Genomic DNA, 18721 nt, shown 5'->3' on the forward strand with positions numbered 1-18721 from the left:
CACCTATTGTGAATGGTGGATCCTGTGTTATCTACTGTATATAGAGGTGTTATCGGTCATTGTACAGGAGGAGGAGGTGAGCTGTGACATCACCTATTGTGAATAGTGGATGCTGTGTTATCTACTGTATATAGAGGTGTTATCAGTCATTGTACAGGAGGAGGAGGTGAGCTGTGATATCACCTATTATGAATGGTGGATCATGTGTTATCTACTGTATATAGAGGTGTTTACTGTATATAGAGGTGTTATCAGTCATTGTACAGGAGGAGGCGGTGAGCTGTGACATCACCTACTATGAACGGTGGATCCTGTGTTATCTACTGTATATAGAGGTGTTATCAGTAATTGTACAGGAGGAGGAGGTGAGCTGTGATATCACCTATTGTGAATGGTGGATCCTGTGTTATCTACTGTATATAGAGGTGTTATCAGTCATTGTACAGGAGGAGGAGGTGAGCTGTGATATCACCTATTATGAATGGTGGATCATGTGTTATCTACTGTATATAGATGTGTTGTCAGTCATTGTACAGGAGGAGGAGGGGAGCTGTGATGTCACCTATTGTGAATGGTGGATCCTGTGTTATCTACTCTATATAGATGTGTTACTTGTCAGTTGTTATCCTCTCTGTGATGATTATGAGACTGCTAAAAAATCTTCAGTACCAAACAGGGAGTGTGAGTCCAGTAGTATGCCTAGTTGCCGCTGTGAAAATTTCTTAATGTTTCTTTTTTTAATATAGATAATTGGATCGCCCCCACGTAAGGGCAATGGAGTACTCGGTACCAGGTCCTTCAATTCCCTCAGCTGGGATGTCACGGTGGCCCGACCTGGACCATGGCCCTATGAAGGGCGTCCAATAAAAGGGGTTAGAGTTTGTAGATAACGGTAGTGTTCGTGACGCCACCTGTGGTATTTGGTCAGGGTGACCGACGCTGCTTAGGGGTCCGCTGGGGTGATGGAATGGCAGCTAGATGGTATACCTTCCCACGGGTGAAGTATTTCCCCAGGGCTTCCCAGAAGTGTAGATGTTGATGGTGAATGGTGCAAGGCGTGGTGAATAACGAGGACACAATGGGTGCAGTCTCTTTACCTTTACTGAAGGCTTCAGCATCCACAGTCCAGGGTGCCGGTTCACAGGGTAGGCAGAGTCCGGCCGGTCTGATGGCAATTCCAGAGTTCCCTTATCCAGGTGGAAATCAGTAGCCTACCCCTTGCGCACAGTAACATAGTAGGTCCCTATGTGCATTAGCTCCCATAGGATCCTCACTCTTGTTACTCTTCTCTCGGTCCCCCAGATGGATAGGACAAACCCGTATGACGGTGGTGGCCTGAGGCTATTTTATAGGGACCCTAGCATCGCCCCTCCTCCGCGTTGCCACCTTGTCTGCTTAGGTTCTTAGGTCGGGCAGCCAACTTGAAGATGACTGTCCTGCCGGTCTCTGAAGTAAAGCATAGAGTCTATTACTCCCTCGGTGTTCCGGATACCGGATCTGCGCTCAGTGGGAGGCAGCCTGCTTCTAGCTGGTCTCCCACTGGTGTTATACTCCTGTTGCTACGACTTCGGTGCTCTCTCACTACGACACACTTTCTTTTTTTGTCCTTTCCTTGGGGCTGCTGCAATCAGGTGCAGGCGCAGCTCCGTGACCTTCTTTCCTTCCTGGGCCAAGCCCAGTCTGCTCCTCTCCTCCTGACTATCTCCTTCTCCCTCCAGTCAGAACTCCTTTCTCCTCCAACTGACCTCACTTCCTAACCAAACCCCCAGTTTTACCCAAGTGTGAGGAGTGGCCTAATAGATAGAACCCTTAGCTCCCCCTGGTGGCCGGCGTGTGAAGTGTGTGTGTGGCTGTGATGCCTGGCAGGGTGAACTCCTTTGGTGCCATCAGACGTAACATCGCTCCCCCCTGGTGGAAGAACGACATTACTGCAACGACCAGGACTCTGGGGCGCTGCACTCAACAACCCCCCCCACCCCCAGCAAATCCAGCACTTCCGGGCTGGGAAAAGAACACAACAATTACAGGTTAGCAAAGAACATGCAAAATTTTGGGATGCTTTAAAAAATTAAATTAACAGTGCTTCCCTTTATGGGAGGTGAGAACACTTGAACGTTTCAAACAAGAACATATTCACATTATGCATATTATAAAAGAGAACAGTTACTAACTTACTATTAAATGCAATTACCCATACAGGTATTCTATCTTACTAAGTGCAAGTACCCTCTAAGGTTATACTATCATTAACCCTTAATGTGCAATTTTTAACGTTTACTTTATTCTTCTTCTTAACATGCAGGACTATCTGTCTACCTCTACAAGCCTACTGCATTTTTCTTCCTAAAACCTTACTTTTATCTAAAGTACGTCATTAACATTCTATCACTATCTAGATACATATTATCTACTATGTAAACATTATCAAAGTGCAACAAGTAAACATTACCTTTAAGAGGAAAAATCAGTCTTTTCTGAGGTAGTGCAAATAACCACCAAGTCAGTTATAAACTTTAAGACAAGAGAAACTTTCACGTCGTCGTCAGGAACAGTTTCTTCGCAAAGTCTTCTTTCTTTGTAAAACCAGTAGAGAGCACCTTTAAGAAGGTGCAAACTATTTACAGGAACAGTTTGTGAATCATTCACCGTCCATGATTCCAATGTTCCTTTAAAACTATGATGAACTGGAACAAGATAGGGATCCCGGGTAAACTAAGGGATCCCTTTAAGAATTAACCCTAACCGGGTTTAAAGCAGCAAAAGCAGGAAACAGTTAACTATGTACATTTTCGGTTTTCCGAGGTTTATTGAGATGACGGTAGTGGTTTTACCTTACACACTACCCCTCTCAGCCGAGGAAGGGTAGAACCGAGGATCCTCACCGCTTGGTCATGAGCAGCGGAAGTCACAGTCGTGGTTCCTGCAACGGGTTCAGTTTGCTGATCCGTAGGTGCCGCTAGGAGAGCTGCACACCGCTGAACGTCTTGAGCCCACCAGGCATTTCCTCGTTGCCACCGGGTATAGGTCACAGCATCCCCGGGCTGCAGATCCCGCTCTGCATCATCCACTCGCCAGCAGGGCTCCACATCGCCCCGAGCGACATGCAACCGGAGTGGTAATCCAATTTCCTGGATGGACCCCCTCCCCTCCTGGGGACTAAAGGTCACAACAACACCCATTTCGATAGGGGTTCATCCGATGGGATGGTCTGGATTTCACCCTCATCGTCCTTCCTCCATTCCGCCGTCCGATGCCGCCGGTATTCCAACCATGGAAGGACCCGAAGGTTCGGCCCCCGCACCACCTGACCAGGTAGCAGGGCGGTCGGGTCTTCCGCAGCCATGGCAGGAGACTGGGCGGATGCCGGATGCAGGCGAATCCCTGCAGTACGGCCCGGACTGGTATCCGCTTGAGGGTAAGCTCTCCCATAGTCGGTCTCATCTGCACAGGGGAAGACCGTAGCCGACAGCGACGTGGGTCACGCCCCTCTCTGAGCGCTTCTCCAGCAGGAGACCAGCCGTCGGACCCCGGCCATGTCCAACCCGCTGCCCAGGGGTTGAACATCGGGCCCCTCTTACGACAGTGGGACTGGTGGGCCTGGATCTTCTCCTTCCACTGAGGACCAGCGCTGGGCTGGAGGGTTCCCACGTGGACGCCTGGGGGCCGCCATGTCAGTGACTTCCTCCTCGTCATCTTTTTCCCGCGTCCTCTTCCGGGGGCGGCCTCCCTGACCCCCGCCCTCCAAAGAGGATCAAGAGGCGGACCGCGGCTGCTGACGGGCACGTCCTCAGGACACAGAAACATTTAGACTGGGCGGCCATTGTTGTTCGCGCTTCTCAGTTCGTTCACGCCCACAACCCCACGCCCTTCTTCTTCTCCAGCGCTCCTCGTGGCACGGTAATGGCGGCGATTTTGGCGGGAATCTTTGCAGTAATCAGCAATACACAGTCCTTGCAATAAATCACAGTTCCAATACGATTCTGACACAGTTCCTAGGCGCATATGACCCGAATTCTCAGGCTTAAGTAAATCCTGTTTGTGACACCAGAAAATGGAACGCCCCCACGTAAGGGCAATGGAGTACTCGGTACCGGGTCCTTCAGTTCCCTCAGCTGGGATGTCACAGTGGCCCGACCCGGACCGTGGCCCTATGAGGGGCGCCCAATAAAAGGGGTTAGAGTTTGTAGATAACGGTAGTGTTCGTGACGCCACCTGTGGTATTCGGTCAGGGTGACCGACGCTGCTTAGGGGTCTGCTGGGGTGATGGAATGGCAGCTAGATGGTATACCTTCCCACAGGTGAAGTATATCCCCAGGGCTTCCCAGAAGTGTAGATGTTGATGGTGAATGGTGCAAGGCACAGTGAATAACGAGGACACAATGGGTGCAGTCTCTTTACCTTTACTGAAGGCTTCAGCATCCACAGTCCAGGGTGCCGGTTCACAGGGTAGGCAGAGTCCGGCCGGTCTGATGGCAATTCCAGAGTTCCCTTATCCAGGTGGAAATCAGTAGCCTACCCCTTGCGCATAGTAACGTAGTAGGTCCCTACGTGCATTAGCTCCCATAGGATCCTCACTCTTGTTACTCTTCTCTCGGTCCCCAGATGGATAGGACCAACCCGTATGATGGTGGTGGCCTGAGGCTATTTTATAGGGACCCTAGCGTCGCCCCTCCTCCGTGTTGCCACCTTGTCTGCTTAGGTTCTTAGGTTCTTAGGTCGGGCAGCCAACTTGAAGATGACTGTCCTGCCGGTCTCTGAAGTAAAGCTGTTGTTGGGCTCCCTCCGGTGGTTGTAAGTGGCACTTTTGTGAGTTCTGCTCTTGGGCTCCCTCCGGTGGTTTTAAGTGGTATGGCTGCTCCTTGGATTTAGCAGTCTGCAGCTGCTTCCACTGATTGTCTTTCTGCTCAGCTATTTATGCCTGGCTCTCTCTTCAGCCAGTGCCACTTGTCAATGGTTCCTGGTTGGATTCACATCTCTTTGGATTTCCCTGTTATCCTGACCAGTTCAGCAAAGCTAAGTCCTTGCTTGCTCTTTACTGTCCACAGGTTGTGGACTTATCCGTTCTGTGCTTTCTATGTTTGTCCAGCTTGTCAGTATGAATTAATTCTGTGTAGCTGGAAGCTCTGGGAAGCAGATTTACCCTCCACACCTTTAGTCAGGTGTGGAGATTTTTGTAAACTCTGTGTGGATTTTTTGTAGTGTTTTATACTGACCGCACAGTATTCCATCCTGTCCTATCTATCTAGCTAGACTGACCTCCTGTGCTCATCCTGGTTTCATTCTGTGTATGTCTTTTCCCTCTCCACTCACAGTCATTACTTGTGGGGGGCTATCTATCCTTTGGGGATTTTCTCTGAGGCAAGATAGTTTTCCTGTTTCTATCTTTAGGGGTAGTTAGTTCTCAGGCTGTGATGAGGTGCCTACGGAGTGTCAGGAGCATCCCACGGCTACTTCTAGTGTTGTGTTGAGCTTAGGGACTGCGGTCAGTACAGGTACCACCTCCTTCAGAGCTCGACCCATGTTGCTCCTAAACCACCAGATCATAACAGTACAAGTGGCCAAAAATGAATTAAATGCATCTCAAAAGAAGGAAAAAATTCTGAGCCATTTTTTTTCTGTGCTCTGTTCTGTCTTTTTTTTCCTCTTGATCTCTGGGTGGTTCAGGATTTATGCTCTGGCATGGATGTTCAGGGTTTGTTTTCTCGTGTGGATCAACTTGCTGCAAGAGTACAGAGCATCCAATATTATGTTGTCCAGACTCCGGCTTTGGAGCCTAGAATTCCTACTCCTGATTTGTTTTTTGGGGACAGATCCAAGTTTTTGAACTTTAAAAATAACTGCAAATTGTTTTGTGCTTTGAAACCCCGTTCTTCTGGTGATCCCATTCAGCAAGTTAAAATCATCATATCCTTGCTGCGTGGTGACCCTCAGGACTGGGCATTCTCCCTTGAATCAGGGGATCCGGCATTGCTGAATGTAGACGCATTTTTTCAAGCGCTCGGATTATTGTATGACGAACCTAATTCTGTGGATTATGCAGAAAAAACCCTGTTGGCCCTGTGTCAAGGTCAGGAAGCGGCAGAATTATACTGCCAGAAATTTAGGAAATGGTCTGTGCTCACTAAATGGAATGAGGATGCTCTGGCTGCTATTTTCAGAAAAGGTATTTCTGAAGCCCTTAAAGATGTTATGGTGGGCTTCCCTACGCCTACTGGTTTGAGCGAATCTATGTCTCTAGCCATTCAGATTGATCGGCGTCTGCGCGAGCGCAAAGCTATGCACCATATGGCAGTGTTCTCTGAGCAGAGTCCTGAACCTATGCAATGTGATAGGATTTTGACTAGAACAGAACGGCAGGAATTCAGACGTCAGAATAGGCTGTGTTTTTACTGTGGTGATTCTGCTCATGTTATTTCTGTTTGCCCTAAACGTACTAGGAGGGTCGCTAGGTCTGTTACCATCAGTACTGTACAGCCTAAATTTCTTTTATCTGTGACCCTGATTTGCTCATTGTCGTCCTTTTCTGTCATGGCATTTGTGGATTCAGGCGCTGCCCTGAACTTAATGGACTTAGAATTCGCCAGGCGCTGTGGTTTTTCCTTGCAGCCTTTGCAGAGCCCTATTCCTTTGAGGGGTATTGATGCTACACCATTGGCCAAGGATAAACCTCAGTACTGGACGCAGATGACCATGTACATGGCTCCTGCACATCAGGAAAATTGCCGTTTTTTGGTGTTGCATAACCTGCATGATGTTGTTGTACTGGGTTTTCCATGGTTACAGGAACATAATCCGGTGCTGGATTGGAAAACTATGTCTGTGACTAGTTGGGGTTGTCAAGGGGTACATAGTGACGTTCCTGTGATGTCAATTTCCTCTTCCCCCTCTTCTGAGGTCCCTGAGTTTTTGTCGGATTTCCAGGATGTATTTGACGAGCCCAAGTCCAGTTCCCTTCCTCCACATAGGGACTGTGATTGTGCTAATAACTTGATTCCTGGTTGTAAGTTCCCTAAGGGCCGACTTTTCAATCTGTCTGTGCCAGAGCATGCCGCCATGCGGAGCTATGTTAAGGAATCTTTGGAGAAGGGGCATATTCGGCCGTCTTCGTCACCATTGGGAGCGGGTTTCTTTTTTGTTGTTAAGAAGGATGGCTCCTTGAGACCCTGTATTGATTATCGTCTTCTTAATAAGATCACGGTCAAATTCCAATACCCCTTGCCTTTGCTTTCTGATTTTTTTGCTCAGATTAAGGGGGCTAGTTGGTTTACTAAGATTGACCTCCGAGGGGCATATAATCTTGTTCGTATTAAACAGGGTGACGAATGGAAAACTGCATTTAATACGCTCGAAGGCCATTTTGAATACCTTGTGATGCCATTCGGGCTCTCTAATGCTCCATCTGTGTTCCAATCCTCCATGCATGATATTTTCCACAATTATCTTGATAAATTCATGGTTGTATATTTGGATGATATTTTGATTTTTTCCGATGATTGGGAGTCTCATGTGAAGCAGGTCAGGATGGTGTTCCAGATCCTTCATGATAATGCTTTATTTGTGAAGGGGTCTAAGTGCCTATTCGGAGTTCAGAAAGTCTCTTTTTTGGGTTTTATTTTTTCTCCCTCGTCTATGGAAATGGATCCTGTTAAGGTCCAAGCTATTCATGACTGGATTCAACCCACATCTGAAGAGCCTTCAAAAATTTTTGGGCTTTGCTAATTTCTATCGCCGTTTCATTGCCAACTTTTCCAGGGTGGTTAAGCCCCTTACTGATTTGACGAAGAAAGGCGCTGATGTGACGAATTGGTCCTCTGCGGCTGTTGAGGCCTTTCGGGAGCTTAAACGCCGATTTACTTCTGCCCCTGTGTTGCGTCAGCCGGATGTTTCTCTTCCTTTTCAGGTTGAGGTTGACGCTTCTGAGATTGGGGCAGGGGCCGTTTTGTCTCAGAGGGATTCTGATGGTTCTTTGATGAAACCGTGTGCTTTTTTTTCCAGAAAGTTTTCGCCTGCGGAACGCAATTATGATGTCGGCAATCAGGAGTTGTTGGCTATGAAGTGGGCATTTGAGGAGTGGCGACATTGGCTTGAGGGAGCTAAGCACCGCGTTGTGGTCTTGACTGATCATAAGAATCTGATTTACCTCGAGTCGGCCAAGCGGCTGAATCCTAGACAGGCTCGATGGTCCCTGTTTTTCTCCCGTTTTTATTTTGTGGTCTCGTATCTTCCTGGATCTAAAAATGTTAAGGCTGATGCCCTCTCTAGGAGTTTTTCGCCTGATTCTCCTGTAGTCCTTGAGCCGGTTGGCATTCTTAAGGAAGGGGTGATTCTTTCTGCCATCTCCCCTGATTTGCGGCGGGTGCTTTGGGAATTTCAGGCTGATAGGCCTGACCTCTGTCCAGTGGGGAAGCTGTTTGTTCCAGATGGATGGACAAGTAAGGTGATTTCTGAGGTTCATTGTTCAGTGTTGGCTGGTCATCCTGGGATTTTTGGTACCAGAGATTTGGTTGCTAGGTCCTTTTGGTGGCCTTCCTTGTCGCGCGATGTGCGTGCTTTTGTGCAGTCCTGTGGGACTTGCGCCCGGGCCAAGCCTTGCTGTTCCCGCACTAGTGGGTTGCCTTTGCCGGTCCCTGAGAGGCCCTGGACGCATATTTCCATGGATTTTATTTCGGATGTTCCTGTTTCCCAGAAGATGTCTGTTATCTGGGTTGTTTGTGACCGGTTCTCTAAAATGGTCCATCTGGTACCTTTGCCTAAGTTGCCTTCCTCCTCAGATTTGGTTCCATTATTTTTTCAGCATGTGGTTCGTTTGCATGGCATTCCGGAGAATATTGTGTCTGACAGAGGTTCTGTTTGTCTCTAGGTTTTGGCAGGCCTTTTGTGCTAGGATGGGCATTGATTTGTCTTTTTGTTTGGCGTTTCATCCTCAGACTAATGGTCAAACTGAGCGAACTAATCAGACCTTGGAAACCTATTTGAGATGCTTTGTGTCTGCTGATCAGGATGATTGGGTGGCTTTCTTGCCGTTGGCCGAGTTTGCCAGAGGCTCAATGTTTTGCTAATCGCCGTCGGTGTGTTGGTCCCCGGCTTCGTGTGGGGGATTTGGTTTGGTTGTCTTCTCGTCATGTTCCTATGAAGGTTTCTTCTCCTAAGTTTAAGCCTCGGTTTATTGGTCCTTATAAGATTTCTGAAATTATCAATCCGGTGTCTTTTCGTTTGGCTCTTCCAGCCTCTTTTGCCATTCATAATGTTTTCCATAGATCTTTGTTGCGGAGATATGTGGTGCCCGTTGTTCACTCGGTTGATCCTCCTGCCCCGTTGTTGGTTGAGGGAGAGTTGGAATATGAGGTTGAGAAAATTTTGGATTCTCGTTTTTCGAGGCGGAGGCTTCAGTATCTTGTCAAGTGGAAGGGTTATGGCCAGGAGGATAATTCTTGGATTGTTGCCTCTGATGTCCATGCCACCGATTTGGTTCGTGCTTTTCACTTTGCTCGTCCTGATCGGCCTGGGGCTCTGGTGAGGGTTCGGTGACCCCTCCTCAAGGGGGGGGTACTGTTGTGAATTCCGCTCTTGGGCTCCCTCCGGTGGTTGTAAGTGGCACTTTTGTGAGTTCTGCTCTTGGGCTCCCTCCGGTGGTTTTAAGTGGCATGGCTGCTCCTAGGATTTAGCAGTCTGCAGCTGCTTCCACTGATTGTCTTTCTGCTCGGCTATTTATGCCTGGCTCTCTCTTCAGCCAGTGCCACTTGTCAATGGTTCCTGGTTGGATTCACATCTCTTTGGATTTCCCTGTTATCCTGACCAGTTCAGCAAAGCTAAGCCCTTGCTTGCTCTTTTCTGTCCACAGGTTGTGGACTTATCCGTTCTGTGCTTTCTATGTTTGTCCAGCTTGTCAGTATGAATTAATTCTGTGTAGCTGGAAGCTCTGGGAAGCAGATTTACCCTCCACACCTTTAGTCAGGTGTGGAGATTTTTGTAAACTCTGTGTGGATTTTTTGTAGTGTTTTATACTGACCGCACAGTATTCCATCCTGTCCTATCTATCTAGCTAGACTGGCTTCCTGTGCTCAACCTGGTTTCATTCTGTGTATGTCTTTTCCCTCTCCACTCACAGTCATTACTTGTGGGGGGCTATCTATCCTTTGGGGATTTTCTCTGAGGCAAGATAGTTTTCCTGTTTCTATCTTTAGGGGTAGTTAGTTCTCAGGCTGTGATGAGGTGCCTAGGGAGTGTCAGGAGCATCCCACTGCTACTTCTAGTGTTGTGTTGAGCTTAGGGACTGCGGTCAGTACAGGTACCACCTCCTTCAGAGCTCGTCCCATGTTGCTCCTATACCACCAGATCATAACATAAAGCATAGAGTCTATTACTCCCTCGGTGTTCCGGCTACCGGATCTGCGCTCAGTGGGAGGCAGCCTGCTTCTAGCTGGTCTCCCACTGGTGTTATACTCCTGTTGCTATGACTTCGGTGCTCACTCACTACGACACACTTCCTTTCTTGTCCTTTCCTTGGGGCTGCCGCAATCAGGTGCAGGCACAGCTCCGTGACCTTCTTTCCTTCCTGGGCCGAGCCCAGTCTGCTCCTCTCCTCCTGACTATCTCCTTCTCCCTCCAGTCAGAACTCCTTTCTCCTCCAACTGACCTCACTTCCTAACCAAACCCCCAGTTTTACCCAAGTGTGAGGAGTGGCCTAATAGATAGAACCCTTAGCTCCCCCTGGTGGCCGGCGTGTGAAGTGTGTGTGTGGCTGTGATACCTGGCAGGATGAACTCCTTTGGTGCCATCAGACGTAACATCGCTCCCCCTGGTGGAAGAACAACATTACTGCAACGACCAGGACTCTGGGGCGCTGCATAATGATATCGTGATTCCACCCGCGCCTATTGCGGACACATGTCAGCTGTTCAAAACATCTGACATGTCCCGGCTTTGATGCGGGCTCACCGCCGGAGCCCACATCAAAGCGGGGGTACTGCCATTGGATGTGCTATTCCTTTCGATGGCAGAAAGGGGTTAATATACTATTAGCCAAGCACCATTCAAAATATAAATAGATAAGCCAACACTGTGCCCCTATTAACTAGAATTTCTGCAATACAATAAACATAAATTAATCAGTCACCATGACTGTCCCACAAATTAATTCTACTGTAAGTCCCTGTCCCGTGTCTTCTCTTTCCTAAATTTATTATAAGTGTTCTGTCCTCACTAGCTGAGGCAGGCTCATACGTAGCTATACAGTCAGCTAAACCGCTATACCGGGGTCCAATAAGGAGACTGTGGTTGAGTCTGTGCTTTATTAAACGTAGTGGTATATTGATGCGGTGAAACTGTGAACAATGATATACATAGAATCAGTGCATGGCATAGAACAGATACATAATACACATGATATACATTATGCATAACATTTAGAAAGCTAGTGACTAAACTGGGAGTACAACTGGTTAAACTAAGCTAATATAGAGCAGGAATATCTATATGAAGCATAAAGACATACCGGCAATGCAATCGCAAGGGGGATGAAGTGGAGCGTCTTTCCTTGAAGGCAAACTGAAGTGAAAGGAAAAATGGAGGGAAATGGAGGCTGAGCTACCATAATGCATTGCAAAGGAGGAGGAGAATCAGACATGGATAATACAAAAACAAGATTGAACTGCCAACATAACTCTGACCGCTAGAGGGAGCCAAAGCATCACAGATGAATAAAGGCATGAATATATCAATACTGTATACTGAGGAAACTGCAATTATGCAAGCAAATAATCAGGGTAACAATATTAGATGGCGGAGACAGAACAATAAGTCCCTGTATAGAGTCCTCCCCAATTTTTAGAATTCCTTGTATGATGATCTCTCTCACCCCCCATTTCATTGTAAGTTCCTGTATAGTGTCCTCACCCACCCCCAAATTAATTATAAGGCCCTGACAGCATTCTCCCACACTCCTAATTCAGTGCAAGTCCCTGATGGCATCCTACTCCACTACCCAATTCATTGTAAGTCTCGAATGGTGTAATCACCCAACCCCCAATTCATTGGAAGTCCCCGTATAGCGTTCTTCTTTCACCCCCCCCCCCCCATTTATTATAAGTCACTGTATGACATCCTTAACCACACCCCACAACATTATAAGTCATTGATAGTGTCCTCTTCTACCTCCAAATTCATTATAGGTCGCTGAGTAGTGTTATCTCCCACCCCTCAATTCATTATAATAATATATAGGAATTTAAAATGAATTGGGAGGTGGGAAAGGATGCTATCAGGGACCTATAATAAATTGTGGGAATGCCTAAGAATGATATACAGGCACTCAGGCTGATTTCGATGGTGGGGGGGAAGCTACACAGGCACTTGTAGTGAATTGGGTTGTGAAAGAGGATGCTATGCAGGGACTTACAATGAATTTGAGGGTGGAGGTGAATACTATGCAAGGACCTATAATGAATTAGGGGGATGGGAGAGGATGCTATTCATCGACTTATAACGAACTGGACAGTGGTGCAGGAAGCTATACAGGGACGTATAATTAATTAGGGAGCGGTAGGGGACAATTTACAAGGACTTGTAATGAATTGGGGGGGGGGGGGGGGTGGGCTATGGTGTCAGTCAGGGACTAACCATCGTCTTTCACTTCCAAATTAATTAAAAGTCCCTGATAGCATTCTCCCCCACCCCCCACCCCCCAATTCAATATAAATGCTTGATAGCATCTTCTCCCGCTCCTCAAATTCTTAAGTCCCTTAGAGGGTCCTCCCCCACCCACCAATTCATCATGTCTGTGTATAGCATCCTCCCCCACTATTGAATTAATTCTAAATCATCCTATTCATCCTTCTCCATCCATCATGTTCTCCCCACTGTGTTAATAAAAAAGAGTCACTCACCTCTCCAGACAAGCCCTCTGCAGCATCACTTCTTCCTATCCTAACTGAGTACTCTCTAAATGATGCCGACGACATTCTGACATCATAGAAAAAGCGCTGGGCAGGAAACCGATGATAGTTTCCTGTAGCTCTGCTGCAATTTTTTTTTATTGTAGGCAACGGAACTGCAGGAACGCCCCCTGCCCCATTCGCCAGTAATGATGAGGGTAATCTGGCCATGGGCCCCACCGATGTTTTTGATAGATTTTTTAGGCAGTTTCCTGGGGTGAATCAATCTAAAAAAGACATCATGCGCACTTAGTCGCCTGAAAAAACGCAGCGAAACCACTACAAAAATGTACCCAATGCACAGCAACGTCAAAATGACATTGCTGTGCACGAAGTTCAGAAACCCTGGAGTGATTAAAATAAGTAACATGTTCATTCTTCTCTATTATAGAAGATGCAGGAAAAACCCACCGGTGGTGGAACTGTGGCGCCCCAGGGTCCTGGTCGTCACAGTAGCATTGCTTTCCTCACGGGGAGAGCGATGCTACGCTTGAAGGAAAGAAGGGATAACTGTAACCAGGTACCACAAACATGCAACACATTCACACTCCAGGCCACCAGGGGGAGATTTTGATCCTATTTACTAGGTGACTCCCCATATATATATATCTGATAGTCTGCAGGGAAAGTCAGTCAGTTCTTGCCAGGAAACAGACTGGATCAGTCTGAGGCAGCAGAGGGTTTACAGAGCTGTGTAGCCACAGTGCAGCAGTTCCCGGAAAGAGACATTTAGAAAGCCGAACACATTGCAGTGAACGTGCAGGACAGCAAAGCACAGGAGAGGATACCAGGGGGAGACCAGTCTCGAGCAGGTTGCCTCCTTCTGAGGAGCAGAGACCAGTAGCCAGAACACCGAGGATCGTAAGGCTCTCCACGACTTACATCAGAGACCGCAGGACAGCCGAATTCCACGTTCCCTGCCCGCCTTAGTACCCAGGAGGCATGGTGACACCCTTAGAGGCTGGGGTGTGCTAGAGTCCCTATAAACCGCCTCACCAGTCATATGGGTCGTGTCCTATCCTATATGGGGGACAGAGAGAGAGAACATCTGTGAGGACCTTATGTGAAGCCCTAGGCAGTAAGGGACTACAGTACAACACAACGGCGCTCGAGGAAGGCTTTGATTTCCACCTGGGTAAGGGGACTCCTAACTTGCCTCCAAGCCGGCCGGACCCTGCCTGCCCTGTAATCTGGTACCCTGGACTGTGGCTGCTGAAAATAAGTAAATAAGGTAAAGAGACTGCAAACCTGTGTCCTCGTTCTTCGCTGCACCTCTCACCATCTTCCATCTACACATCGGGCGCCCTGGGGATACACTTCACCTGTGGGAAGGTATACCATCTAGCTGCCATAACATCACCCCAGAGGACCCCTTAAAGCAGCGTCGATCCCCACTGTCCGAATACCACAGGTGTCGTCACGAACATAAACTTTATTCCCTTTCCCTTTTACATGGGCGCCCAGGGCCACGGACCGGGTCGCAGCCACCATGACATCCCCCTGTGAACTCAGGTTCTGGTACCGAGTACCCCACGGCCCTGGCGGGCGACTCAGAACTGCCGAAAAAAAGATTTAAAAAAAGACGCCAATTTTTCCTGAAGCGGCTTTGTGGAAGAAAAGTACTGGTGGATCCACCATCAGGTTAAAAACATCTTCGGCATAACACCCAGTGGTTATGTTCACATGGAGTCTTTTTGCAGAATTTTCTTAAAAAAATGTTCTTAGAAAAATGAGCAAAATCTCAAAGTTTTTGAGGAATTTTGCAATTTTTGAAGAAAATGAGAATAGTTTCCTTTCAGTTTAGAAGCGGTTCCTCTCAGATCCCTCTCAGTCTCTGCTTCAAAACCTCTTAAAAGACCTATGTGCGCACATGGCCACTATGTTCACTCAGAGATAATTAAGAAGGTTTTAGAGTATAAACTGAGAGGAAACTCTTCAAATCCTCTTAAAAAATTGTAAACTGCTCTACAACTTAGAGGTTCTGCTAAATAAGCAGACGCTCCAAGTTTTCTGTTGTTTCCTCTCAGTTTCTGCTCCAAAACCTCCTAAAAAAACTAGGTGTGCACGTGCCACTATGCTAACACAGAGTTTATTGAGATGGATATAGAGCAGAAACTTTTATAATTCTCCTCAAAAATCCAAAACTCCTCAAAAACCAGGAGGTTCTTTTACTTGTAACTATTCTTTAGGCCGGAGTCAGACACATCGTATATAAAAAATTGGTCCATTTTTCACTGCCGAGAATCTCACAAATGTTCCCTAACAATGATCCGTATGTAATCCATTTGCAATGCAAAGATGCAATTTTCTCGCATCTAAGCATCCGTGTGATATCCGTGTGACATCCATATGGCATCCGTATGGCGAGATTTTCTCGCCGGCTTGCAAAATGGACATATAATGGATCACGGAGCAGAAAATCAGGAATAAATAATGTGGAAGCCTATTTATTGTCTCCACAAGTTCCATCCTACAAGCGAAAAAAATTGTGTGGGCTCCCGCGCAATTTTCTTCGCCAGAGAGGGAAAGCCAGTGACTGAGGGCAGATATTGATAGCCTAGAGAGGGGCCATGGTTATTGCCCCCCCCCTCCCCTGGCTAAAAACATCTGCCCCCAGCCACCCCAGAAAAGGCACATCTGTATTCCGGCACTTAGCCCCTCTCTTCCCACTGCCCTGTGGTGGTGGCATATTGGGGAGTAAGGGGTTAATGTCACCTTGCTATTGTAAGGTGATATTAAGCTTGGTTAATAATGGAGAGGTATCAATAACACACCTATCCATTACTAATCCTATAGTAGTCAAAAGGTTAAAAAAAAATACACACACATTAAGAATAAAGTCTTTTAATTAAATAATTACACACACAGGTTTATCATCTTTATTACACTCTCAATCTAAGCAATGCCCTCGTTCTCCTGTAAAAAAAAAAGAAAAAGCAACAATATCCCATACCTGTCCGCCGTACAGTCAAGTCCCATGCTGCAATCCATCTCAAGGGGTTAAATAGTTTACAACCGGGAGCGTTGCTAATGCTACCAGCCGGGCTGTAAACCACGGATGAATGAATGAAAAGCTGCCTGTGCAGATTCCCCACCTGACCGGACATGAACTTTGTAGCGTGGGGAAGTTTCTGAACTTTTCCCCACGCTGCCGAATTCACCTCAGGTCAGGCGGGGCCGCTGTGCAGGCAGCTTTTCATTAGCATTGGCACCGCTCCCGGTTGTAAACTATTTAACCCCTTGAGATGGATTGCAGCGTGGTACAATAGCAAGGTGACATTAACCCCTTATTACCCCATTTGCCACCACTACAGGGTAATGGGAAGAGAGTGACTAAGTGCCGGAATAGGCGCATCTTACAGATGCGCCTGTTTTGGGGTGGCTGGGGGCAGATGTTTTTAGCCATGGTGGGGGGGAGGCAATAACCATGGTCCCTCTCTAGGCTATTAATATCTGCCCTCAGTCACTGGCTTTCCCTCTCTGGCGAAGAAAATTGCACGGGAGCCCTACGCAATTTTTTTCACTGAATACATTTGTTAATTTAACACCTACAGCTCCAAAAGTTAACACACACATAGTTCTAACATTAATAGTCAGGGACATATATAAATCTAACTGATATGCAATGGTTTACTGTATGTAAACCATGTGTCATATCATGTCGGCTTCTGCAATGATTTTACAGAACCAAACAATTGAGTTATCGGCTATTCTGCTACCGAACTCTCTATGAAAGATATATATATATATATATATATATATATATATATATATATATATATATATGATTTGCACAAAAAAAGAAGCATGAACCGCACCTCCAAAAATCATACATTGATCTAAAGCCACTAGGCAAAAAATTTTATCGCTGAATATGAGGTTCTTGGGCTACTTTCACATTTCCGTCTTTTGCAGACCGTCACAATGCTTCGTTCTGTGGAAAAAACACATCTTGCAAAGTTGCCCGCGGGATGTGTTTTTTTGCACATAAACTTGTATTACCGACGCATCGCGACGTATGGACACACGTTCCATACATCGTACACTGGATACGTCGGTATTTGGCGGGCCGTCGTATCGAAAAAACGTTCAGGGGAACGTTTTTTCGTACGTTGCGTCCTGCATTTTTTACCGCGCATGCCCGGCCGGACCTCCACCCTCTCCTCCCTGGGACTTTACAATGGGCAGTGGACGCGTTGAAACACTGCGTCCGCTGCTCACGTCACTCACAAATTCTCAAACTTCGGTCGGTACATCGCGCCGACGTTTGGCGACGTCCGAGTACCGACGGAAATGTGAAAGAAGCCTTAGTTTAACATTCTGATCAGACTGTATGAAGCCCACTGCCACGTCACTGCAAACCTCATAGTGGGTCCTACCGCCCTAATGGAGCGTAGCCATGCGCCAAACCACTGCTTCAACGGCAATACACCGGCAGGGCAGATGCCCTGGTGCCCCACAGCACCCATGCTGCAAGACTGAGTCCCCGTGACTCTAGACAGCGCCGCCCCGCCAGCACACCTAGCGGCATTAAATCAATGTGCTGAATGGGGGTCCAGTTCCAGACTTGAGTCTCACATCACGGACATGTGAATGGCCCCCATAGACTATTACAGGTACAGTGGTGTCTGTGAAAACCAGGGATAGACCTCATATGCGAAAATCGGATGTGTGAATGAGCCCTTAGTGTGAGTGTATAGTTCACCTGTGGTGTCGCCTCCTGTATAGGATTACCATACTCTCAGGCTCTCAGCTTTGCTTCCTGTCCAGACATTACAATACCAATGCCAGAGCTAATGCTTCTCCTTCTCACCACAAGAGGTGTCATCATTGTCAACACTGCCACAATTTCACATTACCAGCATTCACTCATATACTATGGAGTTGTACATCCATTTTGCCACAATTTAGGAGTATGTGCACACGGAGATCATAAAAAACGGGTTTTCTAGTGGAAACCAGTTCAACAAACGTTCCTTCATAACAAGTGTACACTGAGGTTTTTTAGGAGGTTTTGGCTGGGTTCACACTACGTTTCCCCAGTCCGTTAGACGGACTACGTTACACCGCGGCATAACGCGGTGTAAGCAGTCCGTTAATGCCGCCATTAAGCCCTATGTCAGACGCATCGCTAGTGCATACCCAAAATGGGCGTGCGCTAGCGATGTGCCGTCATTGAGTCACGGACCCTGGGACGCGGGCTGCAGCGTTTCCAGGTCCGTCACCACTAGCGCAGATAGAGCTCTATCTGCGCTAGCGCGATGGCATGTCTGCACTTACGTTAACGCCGCTCGTTTAACGCATGTGTTGAACGGGCTGCTGTTAACGCAATGTGAACCTGGCCTTTGGAGCAGAATCTGGCTATATGCACACAGAGGTTTCGATTCATCATACAAAGGTTTAAAAAGTTGAAAAATTTTGGCGCAGCTAGAAGCTACTCTAAAATGTGGTGATTTTGGCATTCTCATGCCATTTTCTAACAGCTCAAACTGGCCCTAGCAGCTATGGTGGGACGAGGGAGTGACGACCACCGCTTGTTAAATTCATGAGCACCGATGTTCACTACGACACAAATCTTACTCCAGAAATACTTTCCAAATCTTCCTCAAAAACTTGGAGGTTCTGCTCAGTTTCTGCTATAATGTTTATGTGTGATATATGTATACAGCAACATGTGTAAAGACGCATCCCAGGCATTAGTGGAGAGAGGTCAGCTTACAGAAAGGGAACCATCTTGGAATGGAAATTTTACAAACCTTATCTGTTTTCTGTGCATCTGTAATCTCATA

This window comes from Ranitomeya imitator, chromosome 4 (genome assembly GCF_032444005.1).
Source record: "Ranitomeya imitator isolate aRanImi1 chromosome 4, aRanImi1.pri, whole genome shotgun sequence".
Lineage (NCBI taxonomy): Eukaryota > Metazoa > Chordata > Amphibia > Anura > Dendrobatidae > Ranitomeya > Ranitomeya imitator.